This window comes from Triticum dicoccoides, chromosome 5B (assembly GCF_002162155.2).
Source record: "Triticum dicoccoides isolate Atlit2015 ecotype Zavitan chromosome 5B, WEW_v2.0, whole genome shotgun sequence".
NCBI classification, from domain to species: Eukaryota; Viridiplantae; Streptophyta; class Magnoliopsida; order Poales; family Poaceae; genus Triticum; species Triticum dicoccoides.
This window is the reverse complement of record NC_041389.1, coordinates 258,139,777-258,144,817: the sequence shown is the minus strand read 5'-3', so window position 1 is coordinate 258,144,817 and position 5,041 is coordinate 258,139,777. Positions and strand designations below refer to the sequence as shown.

At 49.6% G+C, this 5,041-nt stretch overlaps 1 long non-coding RNA gene across 1 annotated transcript; it reads left to right on the top strand.

The window, feature by feature from the left end:
- The first annotated feature begins 32 nt into the window (after positions 1-32).
- Positions 33-1,995, top strand: LOC119305379. Its single transcript, XR_005148648.1, has 2 exons — positions 33-1,111; positions 1,221-1,995. It is a non-coding gene; the product is annotated as an uncharacterized LOC119305379 (long non-coding RNA).
- The last annotated feature ends 3,046 nt before the right edge of the window (positions 1,996-5,041 follow it).

Below are 5,041 nucleotides of genomic sequence, written 5' to 3'. Positions count from 1 at the left end.
CTGCCGCTCTCCACCCAATTCCCGCCTTTTTCTCCCACCCTCTTCTTCCATCCCGCCGTCGACGCATGAAACCGGAGGAGAATCTGCCGGAGATGGAGGTGGTGGTGCTGGAGGATCTTACCATCATGCTTGCCCGAAAGATCAACTCGGCGACGCGGCAAAAACATCATGTCAGAGCGAAGACCACAAATGAGGAAGCGCTCAAGAAGCAGAAGGCCGGCGGAGGGCGTGTTGGGTGGCGCACGTGGCGGTGAGCATGCCGGCTGCGGACACGATGGAGGTCGCGGCCTAGGCCGTGCTGGTCCGATGGTGGCCCCCACCATCAGACGCCGCCATGGCCGGAGCATTGCAAGGCTTTGTACTTCTACGCCGCCAAGCAGCTCGGTAGGTAGTCCACCACAACCGCCTCCGGGCAAGTGCCTTACATCATCGACGTAAATGTGGTGTTGCTGCTCTTCTTGGAGTGTTCTTTGCCGCAGCTCGTCCGGGCGGGGAGCAGATGGGCGACCGTACGTTGTTCGATGCTATGCCTTAAGCGGGGGAGAAGGTGTACGACGACGGGGAGAGGCGGATGTTCGACATCATCCACGATAGAGGCGGAGGAGGATGTGACTATGAGGACAGGCAGGTGGAAGACTCGGATCCCACCAAGTTCGGCAACTACACCCATACACAGCAGGGCTACACTCAGCCGGGAATGTAGCAGTCCTACACCCAGACCAGCACAGGCACAGACCAGCAAGATTGGGACGTCGGACAGGAGGAGGAGGAGGACGATGATCCGGATGATTTAGCCGGCGTTCCGAAGAAGAGGGTTAGAGGAGAAAACTTCAACATGCGGGAGGACGAGTTATTGTGTGATGCATGGTTGACCACTAGCCTCAATCCGATCCATGACATGGAGCAAAAGGGAATAACTTTTTCGGCCAACATTCACACATGATTCCATGAACACAAGCATTTGGCCCCTACTCCGACGTGGTCATTCGTAACAGTGAATAAAAGTCCATCAACCATAGATGGTACACCATCCAAGAGGTCGTCGAAGTATTGCGGCCACTTGGCACATCTCATCGCATAGTGTCCTAGTGGTGCGCAAATCACCGAGCAAGTAAGTTCATTTGCTGGATATGCATAGTTTTGTTGATCACTAGCCGGATATGCATAGTTTTATTGGTTACTAGTCAGATATGCCTTGTTGACAATGTTTTGTTTTGTAGCCTTCTCGTGCGTGGTTGGAGAAGAAAAATTTCACCGTCATGCATTGTTGGTTGAAGTTGAATGGGCAACCGAAGTGGAACCTATATATAGCTAAGACCGCCGCCCAAGCCACCAAGGAAGAAACCGGTGACCCAACCGACTGAATAAAAGAACCACCGAAGAAGGTTAGAAGAGGGTTTCGGGAAATGAAGTGGGAGGAGGAGAGGGCGAAGCGAGAAGGTGCGGCGTCCATGCTGATGGAGAGGTACGAGGATATCTTCTTGAAGGAGGAGGGATACGTCAAGTGCTTGGAAATCAAGGAGGAAAAAAGGCGGAGAGGTTCAAATTGTTGATGGAGGTGACTGAGAAGAAGCTCAAGCTTGAAGAGAAGAGGGCCTTGATCAAGGAAAAGATGGACATGCTCAAGAAGAAGAAGGCGATGCTCGAAGAAAAGAAGGTGAAGATCATAGACGATGCGGAGGACGCCAAGATGTTGTCCTTAGATTTGGAGTCTTTGATGCCGACATAAGAGTTATTGTGCAAGCCTTCCACTACAAGATGTTGCAGCTACAGAAAGATGAGTTGGAGGTGGCGGAGAAGGAGGAGGAGGCGACGGATAAGGAGGTGGAGGTTGCCTACACTGCGTCGACGACACCTTGCGCGCGGAGGCTTGGATTACCGGTCTGGCGGGGAAGAAAATCAAAAGCTTTTGCATGAACTGTCGGACTAATATTCTTTTGTGATCGGGCATGTAAAAACTAAGCGTACTTGCCTTTGTTTGGTTGTGGTCGGGCATGTGATCCAGTGCGCAGTATGGGATAGCATTGTATGGTTGTTTCCCGCATCCTTGTCCGCGGGCTGGTCCCCCTGTCCGTGGACGGGTGCGGGAGGAAATTTGAGGGTTAGCATTGGAGATGCCCCTATTGATGTAGGATAGAACCTTAGACGCCCGATCTTTCACGTTTGAAGGGAATCCTACCAAGAACACTAAGAACACGAAAGGGGAAACGAGGGGAACACGAGGGACACACAAGAGAAAACTCTCAACCAACAAGAAGATAGTCACACATGTGCTAGATCCTTGAAACTCAAAAGGGTACAAGATCCAAATCTAACAAGGGACGATACAAAGGGTAATCGGTTCTTCTCCGTGAGTAGGTCTTGAAGAGGGTCTTCTCCGAGTGGAGGTCTTGAATCCAACGTGGATCTTCTCCGAAGAGGTGTCGGTCCCTCGCGGTAGAGTAGATCCGGATGGATGAGCAAAGCTCTATCTCAAAGTATGACCTATCACAATGCTAACCCTAATATGAATCTAGGAGACAAGTATATATAGTGCTAAACCACGAAGGCGTAACTGGGAGAGGATACATGGGATGAAAACCCCTTTCACTGCGCATAGGCAGGCCAGTAGTATCGGTCATGTGGCCGGTAGTTCCGCTGGGAGCTCATGCGGGGCGGTAGTACCGATCAGGTGGGGGTGGTAGTTCCGCTGGGAGTCCAGGCGCTGGTTCTGGAGGTGTACGCCAAAGGGGCAGCAGTTGTTCCGGTTGTCGGGGCGGTTGTACCGGTCTTTTTGCAGAAACTGGTACAACTGGTGCAACACCAGCCTTGCACCGCTCTATCACAGAAGGTGGGCCGGTTGTTGGGCGGTAGGCGGCCGGTTGTTCCGCCCTGGAGGTAGTAGGGCGGTTGTTCCGCCCGGGCGGTAGTAGGGCGGTTGTTCCGGTCCTTCTGGGCTGGGCAGGTTGTCTACATGCTCTTGATGTTCATCTTGCGCCGTAACTTCTCCTTGGTACCTAAGCACACAAAGCATCTTCGTTTGAGGTAGTAGCCATGTCTCAAGTGGGTCAAAGGGAAGTTCAACAAGGAGAGAGTTAACCTCGGATTGAATAGCACGTGCTCGAGCTCTTGTCATGGGTCCACTTGGAGCTTGAGTAGTTGAAGTAGTGTCCATGGGGATGACCGTAGGATGCTCTGCATCATCTCCCCTTCCTTGGGAAAGATCCGACCTCGAGTCGAAATCCTCATCACCATGGTATGGGGAGAGATCGTTGACGTTGAAGATGTCGCTCACGGAGTACTTGTTGCGTGGGATGTCGATCTTGTAGGCATTGTTGTTGTAGCGTTCAAGCACCTTGAAGGGTCCATCAGCTCGTGGTAGAAGTTTGGACTTGCGTTCGTTGGGGAAGCGTTCCTTTCGAAGGTGTAGCCACACAAGATCTCCAATGTTGAATATCACGGGTTGTTTGTTGATGTTGAGCTTGGTCCCGAGTCGTTGTACTTGGCGCTGGATTGTGTGCCTTGTATCTTTGTGCACCTTCTTAAGGTAGCTTGCTCTTGCACTCGCGTCCATGTTGGTGCGCTCCTGTAGTGGTAGAGGAAGAATGTTCAATGGGGACAACGGGTTGAAACCGTAGACGACCTCGAAGGGGGACTTGCCGGTAGTTGAATGTCTTGTTCGGTTTTAGGCGTACTCGGAAATGGGTACACACTCCTCCCACTCCTTGATGTTCCTCTTGACTAACACGCGTAGTAGAGTGGAGAGCGTACGGTTCGTCACCTCTGTTTGGCCATCGGTCTGCGGATGGTATGCCGAAGAGAAGAAGAGCTTGATTCCGAGCTTGGCCCATAGAGTCTTCCAAAAGTAACTCAAGAACTTGATGTCGCGGTTCGAGACGATCGTCTTGGGTACTCCATGTAGGCATAAAATTTCCCTGCAAAAGATATTTGCAATATGTGAAGCATCGTCTATCTTGTTGCATGGGATAAAATGAGCCATTTTAAAGAATCGGTCCACAACAACAAACACGGAATCCTTTCCATTTTGAGTTCTAGGCAAACCAAGTACAAAGTCCATGCTAATGTCTTCCCAAGGTTGATAAGGAATAGGAAGGGGCATGTAAAGACCATGGGATTGAGCTTTGGACTTAGCTTTGGGACATGTAGAGCATCAGTTGGTGAAGCGTGAGACGTTGCAGAACATCTTGGGCCAAAGATAGTTCTTGGAGAGCATAGCGAATGTCTTATCGCGTCCAAAGTGTCCCATTAGTCCGCCTCCATGAGCCTCTTGCAAAAGGAGCAAACGAAAAGAAGACTCGGGAATGCAAAGTTTGTTAGCTCTCATAAGATAATCATCCTTGATGTAATATCGTTCCCAAGATGTATGCGTCAAACACTTAGCATAAGGAATAGCAACAGTAGGATCATGCACATACAAGTCTTTCATGTGCTCAAAGCCAATGACACTCAATTCAAATTTAGTGACTAGCATGCATATGCGGGAAAGGGCATCCGCCACTACATTTTCCTTACCCTTGATGTACTTGATAACATAAGGAAAAGACTCAGTGAATTCACTCCATTTTGTATGACGCTTGTTCAACTTAGTTTGGCCTTTTAAGTACTTAAGCGTTTCATGATCAGTATGGATGATAAATTCATGAGGGTGAAGATAATGTTCCCATTCACGCAAACTCGCACTAAAGCATATAGCTCTTTGTCATAGATGGGATAATTGACTTGCGCTTCGGAAAGTTTCTCACTAAAGTATGCTATGGGACGCTTCTCTTGTGTTCATACACCACCTATGCCATTACCACTAGCATCACAATGAATCTCAAAAGGGTTGTCAAAGTTGGGTAATGCGAGCACGGGAGCATGAGTAAGCAAATTCTTAAGCTCATTAAATGTGGTATCTTGGGATGGTCCCCAAACAAATGGCGCATTCTTCTTACTCAAAGAATATAAAGGTGAAGCAATGGTGCTAAAATCCTTCACAAAGTGACGATAGAAACTGGCTAATCCAAGGAAACTACGCACTTGTTGCAAGTTAGTTGGTTGG